The 10,714-nt window shown below is 42.8% G+C and overlaps 1 protein-coding gene across 1 annotated transcript in view; it reads left to right on the forward strand.

The window, feature by feature from the left end:
• The window catches only part of CDHR4 (cadherin related family member 4), an 83,395-nt gene that overhangs the window by 3,875 nt on the left and 68,806 nt on the right, over positions 1–10,714 (forward strand). The gene's annotated exons all lie outside the window — the stretch shown is intronic.

Consider the following 10,714-nt stretch of genomic DNA (forward strand, 5'->3'; position numbering starts at 1 on the left):
AGCTAAGAGAAGAACTCCATGGGTCTTTAAGTCAGGACATCTATGTGACTGTAGCTTCTTAAGCTAGTGGGGTAACGGACAGACGTTGTGGTAAACCTGCCTGGCATTTATATACTGTGTACATAATAATTGTTTTTATTACAATAAATGTATTGTTTTACTTTCTAACTGTATTTGCCTGAGTGACTAAAAAGAACCTTAGAAGGTACTGGGTAGACTTCCCTGGCCTAGGAAGGCACCCGTGGGTGGCCAGCCAGCGTGAAGTGGGTAGAATTGAGCCAGAAAACCCGGTATCTTCACAACATCTAAAACAGTATGTTTTTTTTGTTTTTTTTAATCACCTTTTCATTGAGTGTCCTAGAAAATGTTTCAGAGTTTTGTTTCTACATGAAATGTATGACTGGTAACAAAACAAGCATTTAGTCACACAGTCGCAGTACTGGGCAGCTTAATATACAAAGGGACCTTTTAGACTAACTGGTGCTATGTATCTTTGGCTTTAGAGGAACCAGGAAATGGTTGAGAGCCCCTGATCAGACCAGTCTTCTCCTAAGATGCTCTCAACCATTTCCTGGTTCCTCTAAAGCCATACTGGCTAATGATCGGCCACACCGCTTTCAGGATCGGATATTCAGGACTGCCAAACTCAGGACTACTAGGAGTTCTTTTATATATATTATCCGTGGAATCCTTGAGGAAATTCGCATAGGAGTCCTGATGCTGACAATTCAGCTACAGTTAAGCCATTGTATTATTTCTTTCTGGTACGTGTAATCACAATTGGTGTGTTGCAAGCAGGGACTGTGTGTTTCAAAACTCACTGGTGTCTTATGGTGATCAGTGAATTATTGCACTGGGTGACCTAGTGCCTCTAGAAGATGCTACACTATTATTGATTTCCATGTATTTTACATATGCTGTGAGATCCGGAAGGAAGATTCCATATACCAACATGATGTCCATATGTTATGAGCTCTGATCAAGCCTCTGTCTGGTACGCATATTATCAAACGGAATCGTTATGCTTTATCTTAATAATAGTACACGATGAGGCGCCTTGTTGTTTCCTTGTTTTAGAGATATATATATATATATATATATATATATATATATATATATATATATATATATATATATATATATCTATAATATTGTATGTCCAAATACACTCGGCGCTCTACTTAATTATCTGGTTTATATACAGAGATAATAAGACAAATAAAATAAAAGATCACTCCCCATGTACAGGTGGCTGGGTTATTCCCAATACCAGATGGTAAGTCCAGAAATATCTATACAAAAATGATGAGATAGGGATAGGCGCCTAATAGTGTAGTTTATCAGAGAGATGATTGTCTCAAGTCATTCTTATATGCGTACCAGATATAAATAGGAAAATGCGCACATCAGCAGGTCTATTATGCAGGTCCAATCCAATATACTTCTTAAATGGATGGAGTCATTTCATATACCAAGAAAATAGAAAAAAAATCGCATATAGTGTAATAATATAATATATTCCAAGCAGTGTGGGTCCCACCACCACCACACTCCTCATGTGATTAGTGTACCAAAGATATGAAAAGACAGGCTTATCTGTATCTCTTATCGTTGATCTTCAGTGGGATCCTTCTACACTTGTGGGCAAAGCAGAAAAAACACATATGATGTAGTGTATTCTTACAAAGGTTTTATTATTCAGGTAAAATAACACTCACATTGTATCAAATAGAGCAGGCTTATCTGTAACTAGGTTAGTTCAGCAGGAACACTCCTTCCAATACTACCACGACATATACATAAATCCCAATAGTTGCAACAACAGAGGCTTAGCTGTAGGTCAGCTGATATGAGAGGAATATTCCTTCCAGCGTTTACAACAATGGTAAAAATAAGTCTCAATACTGTCCAAATATTGATATATAAGTGGTCCACCACAAATCCTCAACGCGTTTCGTCTTTTCAGAAGACTTCAGGAGTAATATGCATATATGAATCAAAAATATTTATAATGTCTGGCGCCATCTTGCACATGCATCCTCCGTATCTACTGCGCATGCGTCAGAACCCGGATGTTCGGGAAGAAGCTTTATGGACAACTCTCATATTGACAATACTCGCGTGTAAGCGTGCAGTATTGTAGGAGACTGAATTCACAGAGCCATTTTCCTTATTGGCATTATATATATATATATATATATATATATATATATATATATATATATATATATATATATATATATATATATATATATATACACACACACACACACACCCCCACTAAGTGCCAAATAGCTCCTAATACCTAGATATTCTAATAGTTTCTAATATCTAGAAAATATGGCAGTATAGCAAATTAGCAAATATGATGGTAATAGCTAATTAAACACATCTCATTAAAATAAGTATATAATATAATAATTATCACATGATCTAAGACACAAACAGTATCCATTATGACATGCTGTATATCTTACAGTACAATTCGTAAAAGATTCTTAAACTAACATCTCTAAAAATTCATAAAAGCTCATAAAAAAGGAGCAATTTCATATCTCTCATTCAAACCCCCTGGGGCTAAAATACCTAGTCCAAATATTCAGTACATCTCCCTTTGTGCCAACTTTTTTTTTTTGAGATTTCCACCTCTAGGACCTAAAGTAAAATTTTCAATTGTTCAATTGCCATAAACTTAATTTGTTTCATATCTGAACAATGTTTTTGACAAAAATGCTGAGATACTGTATGGCTCTCCAATTTGTGTTAAATATTCCTAATATGTTCTTGGATCCTCAATTTTAACACTCGCTTAGTTTTACCGACATATTTTAGGCTGCATGTACATTCCATTAAATATATCACTGATGTAATTCATTAAACACTTAATCATGAATTTCCCACTCCCATCATGATTATAAAAAATAAATTTTGCTGGATTTACATATTGACACACATTACAATGACCACATCTAACGAATCCCTGGGTATCCAAAAAAGTAGTACCAGTTTTTAACTTACCCGCTCTCAGCATCCTTAAGGTTACGTTTTTTTCTAAAGAGTACAACAGATGAATCTGGTAAGATACTAGTCAGAATGGGATCCCTTTTAAGAATATCCCAATGCTTGGAAATAACAGTTCTAATCTTTTTCTCTTCACAGTTATATTTGATAATAAAGGTTTCCTCTTTTTCTATTTTCTTTAGTGGAGTATTTTACAAAATCCTCCCTATTTGTATTACCTATTTGTTCAATAGCTCCTTCGATCAATTTACTGGAATAGCCGCTATCCCTAAAGCTACTCGAATATAGTTTAAGTTGGAAGGAACTAGTACGGTCCATTGCGGAATTTGAGAGACAACCCATGCTTTGGAACAGTAGGTGCTGAAACCTTTACTTCTTCCCAGGGTATGTGGTCCTCTGATGCCCTTCCCTCTGTATAGACATCCCAGTTGCTACTTGCTTTAGCTGGGTCCTTCCGAAATCCTCATTGGATGCAAAATTTGGAACACAGTTCCGGATCTAACTAGAGTATCTGCTTCTCTGGAAAAGGCTTTGCAGACTGCTCCGGCTACTAGGCTGTGCATGCGCTTGGATCAGCCTCTCTTGCAGGACTTGGAGAACTCAGATTCTGAGCCATTGCTTCAAGATGTTGATGGGTTTGTGCACAACGAATCTGAGAGTGAAGATTGGTCTGTGTGGGAGGAGGATTATTCTAGTAGACTAGGAATTGAGGACCTGATAATGGTGGTAAGGCAGGTGCTCAATATCACTGATATTGACCAAGATGTGACCCAAACATCGATGTTTACGAGGTCCAAGAAAAAAAACGGTCTTTTTCCCTCCATTTTCCCCATTATTAGATATTTGGGACTAGCCAGATGACGAGTTTCTTATACCCAGTGTTACGAGCCGCGGCGGTGCTCAGCCGCTGCGACTCTCCTACCGCCGTCCCGGCCGTCGCTATGACGACCGGGACGTCACTTCCGGGGGCTCGCCGGCCGCTACCATAGCAACGGCCAGACGCTCTTCTATCCAGCGCCGCATTCCGGCATTACAGGGCAGCCGGGCGCGTGCGCAACAGCGGGGCAAGTCTGCAGGCTGATTAATTCCATCAAGGAACAGCCTGTGGACAATTAGAGTACTGGGCTCTCATTGGTCTGTTTCAGTATTTAAGGCAGGGAGGGCTTAGCCTCCCTGCCGGTTCTAGCTTCCAGTTCCTGTGTTGCTGCCTGCTGCTGTATTTTGGTGTTAACTTTTGGATTGAATTCTGCCGTGTATGACCCCTTCCTGTTTTCTGGATTTGCCTGTGCCCTTGACCTTCTGGCTAGTACCACCGTTTCTGCTGATTTGCCCGTGACCTTGACCCTTGGCTTGTTTCCTGACTATTCTTCCTAGCAAGTGACCCCTGACCTCGGCCCCTCCTTTGGAACTGCTGCCTGCCATTATCCTCTGCTCCTGGGTTCCCCACAGCTGATACACGCCACACGACCCTCTGTAGTCTGCAGCCAAGTCTGTCCCCACCACTAGGGGCTCCAGCGAACACCTGACTATCAGAGTAGACTCCGGGTGGTGTTGTATTGGTTGGAGGGGTTCCTGACACCCAGGCGGTATCATCTTAATGATCCTTTCCCTGATTCTGAAATTGCTCCCATTGCTCATTTGGCTAAGAATACTGTTATTCCATTGCTAAGTGCTGCTTCCTTGAAGTACAGCACTGATAAAAGATGCAGACGGGGCGTGGTCTGGAAGCAATCTCGAATATCGCTGGGGCTTCCCATTCCAACTGCAGGTTGTTAATGAATAAAAATCAGCGGTTCTTAGAGAACCTTCAGAAATCCCTGCCTTCTGCTTGGCTTTGGACATTCAATCAATCTCGCTTCCAAAATGGCTCGAGTCCTCATCATCATTTATTTATATAGCGCCACTAATTCCGCAGCACTGTACAGAGAACTCACTTACATCAGTCCCTGCCCCATTGGGGCTTACAGTCTAAATTCCCTAATATACACACACACACAGACAGAGACAAACTAGGGTCAATTTGTTAGCAACCAATTAACCTACCAGTATGTTTTTGGAGTGTGGGAGGAAACCCACGCAAACACGGGGAGAACATACAAACCACACAGATAAGGCCATAGTCGGGAATTGAACTTGTGACCCCAGTGCTGTAAGGCAGAAGTGCTAACCACTACGCCACCATGCTTGAGTCACTCTCAAACCTGATCCCGACAGATAACCCACATAGGGAGGAGAGATTTCGGCAGCCTGGTAGACCGAAGAAAAACCCTCAACGACGCCAAAATCAACAGGCCTGGAAGGGCACCTGAATCTCATGGTATGACTCATGACCGCATACAGTATTTAAGTCTTCCTTGAGACCCCACTACCTGACACCCTCTAAAGGTGGCACACTTCACTACATACCTTCAGACTGTCCTCAGGGCAAGCTATTTACTGTCTTTCTCCCTACCCTTGTCTTTACAGGTATCCGAGCATGCTGCTTGTAAGTGGCTCCTGAGACGTCTACTGAGGAAAAATTACCTATTGTCTCGTCAGCAGAACCCTTCACCTTCACCAAGAACCCTCAGATATGCACATACAGACTTTACTTGTTCTTGTCTCCTCCTTTTACTTGAAGGACAGGAGAGTTTGAAACTGACCTGTTTATACAACCTTTTTCTAATTGTTGCAAAGTTCTTATTTTTCTAAATTTTGTTTAGTATGTACTAGCGCCATATTCACCATACAGTACACTTACGTATATATAGATATGTACTCCCCATTTTCTATATGAACATTTTTTCTGATTTGATTCTTGTAGAAGTACATAAACATTTTCATTGCCTTATTGTCATTGTCACTGACCCACCGCCCCCCCCAATGCTCCCGGACAGCACAAGTTTTTCTGGAGCATGATATGGCCTAGCCTCCTCATCGCGAGTTAGCAGGGAGAACACTCGCCTAGTTTGAGTTCTTATGCATAGCACCTCAGTATCCTAGACATACTTTGTCCTCCATATATCAAATTTTGAATGAATACTCTTTTAGCGCACTACCCAAATTCAATAGAGACTGGAAGAGCGATTTGGGCATCATCATGCCCGACAAGGATTGGTGTGACATTTTTCAGCGCACCCAAGCTAGCTCAGTCAGTGTGCAGGTGAGTGAAACACAATATAAAGTGTTGACTCAGTGGTACCGTTGTCCCAGCCTATTAGCCAAAATGTTCCCTGGGTTCCCAGATCAATATTGGAGACTCCTAGTGGCACCGGGCACCCCGTTGCACATCTGGTGGGACTGCACAGCTCTTAGACCCTTCTGGCCCTAAGTTTTACTTGTCACCAAGTAAACCAAGGTACCCAATTGTCCGAAATATTGGCTACTTAATGTTATCAAATTACCCATTTCCCAATATAAATAATCCACCTTGAAGTACCTCAGCAGTGCAGCGAAGGCTGTGATACCGGTCCACTGGAGATCCCCAACATCCCCTTCTATTAAAGAATGGTTTACACGTTTGGACTGGTATATGTCCCTGGACAACATAATTTACTCCACAGCTGATAAATACAGAGAATATTACCTACTATAGTATGAATGGATCGAATTTAAAGACTCTACATTGTATGCCCAATGGAATATATAAGGCCCAAACCTCCCTCCCCTCTTTCCCTCTCCTTTCTATCCCCTATCCAACAAAGTAGTTAAACAATAACATCCCACTTGTTTGTAAAATATTCCCAACAGTCCTGCAAGCGGGACTTTTCACCAACCTTTTCAATTTGATGAACAAGCCGCCATATTGGTGATGTCAAATGTTTGAATGATGTTATTTAATATATAGCTTGCAATAATATTCAACTGTGTTATTGTGTTAATTGTAAACGCTGTGTTATTTTCAATAAAAAAAGATTTTATAAAATGAAATAAAAAGATGCAAGGGACTTCTTAAATCCATCAACTTAGCATCTGGAGCTGCTCTGTGCCCCATTATGGCGGCAGCCATGATGATCAAGGCAGTGGAAAAGTGGGCATCCTCACTGAGGGAGGCTATTCAGGCAGGACTACCAAGAGCTGAACGGTTTCCTATGGCAGACCATGTAAAGAAGGCTGCTGAATTTTTGGGAGTCGCAGTGATAGATGCTGGCCAGGGACTGTTACGTACTTCTGCCTTAGCTATTGCTGCCAGACATACTTGCGAGGCGGACGCCGAATCCAAGAGAGCTCTGGAAGCCGTACCGTATGACGGTCTAACCTTATTTGGACAGGCTTTAGAAAAGTTTATTGCTCGGGCCACAGGGGAAGGCGAAGAGTTCATTTCTTCCGTAGGTCACTTCCAAGCCTAAAGGGAGACGTTTTCGTTTCCTCTTGTTTGTGGGAAGAGCCAAGGTCTTACCTCCACAATGTCAACAATCCGCCCCTCGAGGAGGTCAGAGAGGTAGATAGGCTTGGTGTGGACACCGTTCCACGAACAAGCCTTCTGAGAAACCCTTGGCATGACTCGCTAGTTTCCCCACCGGAGTCTATGGTGGTGGGAGCTCGCTTGTCGGGATTAGTGGCTTTGCTCAACCACAGACACCTGGGTAAGAGGGGTGGTTTCCAGGGGGTACATTTTGGATATGGAAGGTCTGGCTCCTAGACAGTCTTTCTACCCCACTTCCCAGAAACACAGTCTGAAAGGTTGCTCTCCAAGCAAGCTGTCAGGAATCTGGTGACATCGGGAGAAGTTATCCTGGTTCCAAGAGAGGAAATGGGTCTGGGTTATTATTCACACCTCTTCCTTGTGCAAAAGCCAGATTTTTCTTTCCAGCCAATTCTTAATCTCAAACATCTCAACACTCGCTTGAAGCTGACAAGTTTTTTGCATCCTTGGACAACATGGACGCATACCTTCGTGTCCCGATATGGCCTCCACAAGCTGCTCAAGTTTGCGGTGGATCAAGATCACTTTCAATTCCAGGCCCTTCCTTTCGGTCTAGCCACGGCATCAAGGGTGTTTATCAAGGTAATAGCAGTCATGGCAGCAATATTTTGGTTACAAGGTGTAATGATTAACCCTTATTTTGAAAACCTCCTTATAAAAATAATATTTGGTGGTTCGCCTTCGGGATCATCTGCGTTTGACAGCAGACAGGTTACAAGCCCATTGGTGGAACATCAATGTCAAAAAATCCTGGGGCTCCTTTTCGACACCAAGTGTCAGAAGGTGTTTTTACCTCTGGAAAAGATTCTAGCTTTGCAGAACCAGGTAAAGCATTTACTGGCTCTCAAGCTGGCATCAGTGCTTCTGTGTATGAAGCTGATGGCCTGCATGGTGTCTTGTTTCGAGGCAGTTCGGTGTTCCAGATTTCAATCTCGCCCACTTCAGCAGGCAGTTCTGCTACATTGGAAACGCTCAGACACCAGGTTGGCTGGTCAGCTCTTCTGGTTGTCGGCTGCAACTTGGGTGTTTCTGATATGGTGGCTGAGAATGAACAGGGGGTGTCCGTTCTCAATTTGGGGCTGGACAGTGGAGACCATGGACGCCAGCCTCTTTGGCTTGGGGAGTCTCTCAATCTTCGATTGCAGGCGACTCTGACCCCGGAGGAAGCGAGATTACCCATTGATGTTGTCAAACTATGGGCAGTATTCAGTACTTCAGGCCCAGTCACAACTCTGGCGAAAACCACTTCAAATTCAGTCGGACAACACCTCGGCGGTGGCCTATATAAATCATCAGGGCGAAACCAGACGTTCTCTGTTAATGAAAAAAGTTTCCAAAATCATGAAGTGGGCGGAACTGTGGGTTCCGGCCATTTCGGCGGTCTTTATCCCAAGAGTAGAAAATTGGGAGGCGGACTACTTTAGTTGCCATGACATTCATCCAGGGGAATGGTCGCTCATCCGGACGTGTTTGCACAGGTGGGGTTCGCCAGAAATAGACCTGATGGCCTCCCAATGAAAACAAGGTGGGCAAATATTGTGCAAAGACACAAGACCCGCAGGCCTTTCTTACAGACACCATGATGGTCCATTGGCACTTCAGGTTGTAAACATCTTTCCTCCACTTCTAATGTTGCCTCGAGTGTTGAAAATGGTAAGATGCGAGAAACGTCCAGTGATATATATTTTTATTATTATTATTTGACTTTTTTTGTTGGCTCCAAATTGGCCAAGAAGGTCCTGGTACGTGGAACTTCTTGTCATGTCCCTGGATCCTCCTTGGTGACAGCCACGCAGGGAAGACCTTCTCATTCAGGGTCCCTTCTTTCATCAGGACCTCAGTCAGTTAGCTTTAACAGTGTGGAAGTTGAAACCCTGATCTTTAAGAGGAAGGGTCTCTCTGACAATGTAATTCAGAATTTGCTTAAAGCTAGAAAGCCTTCATCTTCCAGTAATTACCATCGCATATGAAAGTTTTACATTGGTTGGTGTGAAACACATAAGTTTTCCACTTTTATCTTTTTTTTGGGATAGAGTATTGGCATTTCTTCAGGATGGTTTGGATGAGGGATTGCGTCTAGCGTCCCCTTAAGGTGCTGGTTTCCGCTTTGTTTGTATATTTTCAGAGACGTTTGGCTCTATTACCTGATATACAGACTTTTTTACAGGGTGTCTTACATGCCAAGCCACCATTTACACCATAGAGCTGTCGGATCTCAGCTTAGTTATTTTGGCAGTGCAGAAATCACAATTTGAGCCTTTAGGGGGGTATTCAATTGTTAGCCAGAACCGCTAAAATTCTGCGCTAAAAAAATATTACCGTTAATACGGAAATATCTCTGTGAGCTGAAATCCAGCGAATAAATTACCGTATTAACGGTATTTACGCACAATATTACCGTATTAACAGTAATATTTTTTGAGCGCGGGATTTTAGCGGTTCTGGCTGAAAATTGAATACCCCCCTTAGAGTCCGTTTCCTTGAAACTGCTTACTTTGAAGGTTTACCTTTTGTTGGCTATTTCTTCAGCCAGCGGGTATCCCAGTTGGCTATTTCCTGACACTTTCCTTTCCTGATATTTCATGATGATAGGCCGTTTTGCGCACTTTACTTTCTTTTCAGCCAATCGTGGTGTCAAAATTTCAACCAGGAAATTGTTATTGCTGCATTACCATGTGACATACCCTGCAATCAGCAGGGTTCTGTCCCTCTGTTGGATGTGGTTCGGTCCTTAAAGATCTTTGTGGATCTTACGTCTTCTGTGCGGAAGACGGATAGTCTTCTGGTGGTTTATGATTTTCGCAAGCGTGGCTGGCCGGCCACGAGACAGAGGATAACTTCCAATATCCGGCAGGCATACATTTTGAAGGCCTTACTGCTCATTCTACCAGATCGATTAGCGCTTCTTGGGCAGCGCGACATGGGGCTTCGGTGGAACAGTTATGCAGGGCTGCTACCTGGTCTTCTGTCCATACAATCACCAGATTCTACAGATTCCACGTCTTTGCTTCCAAAGACGCCAGTTTCGGCCGTAAGGTTTTACTTGCCACTCGGTCTGAGTTTTTCCACCAATAGGGGCAGCTTTGGGACATCCCCAAGTTGAGCAATGTCCGCCAACTGGTAGTGCAAGTAAAAACTATTTTTGTACATACTGTAAAATCTCTTTTACTTAAGCCAGTTGGGGGACACTGCGCTCCCATCCTTTGTTCTGACAGTTCTGTTGGTTGTGTTTCGTTCTCTCTTGTGGCTTTGTTAGTTAAATTAACTGAGGAAGATGGCCAGAAGGAG

Source organism: Mixophyes fleayi, chromosome 8 (assembly GCF_038048845.1).
Source record: "Mixophyes fleayi isolate aMixFle1 chromosome 8, aMixFle1.hap1, whole genome shotgun sequence".
NCBI lineage: Eukaryota > Metazoa > Chordata > Amphibia > Anura > Limnodynastidae > Mixophyes > Mixophyes fleayi.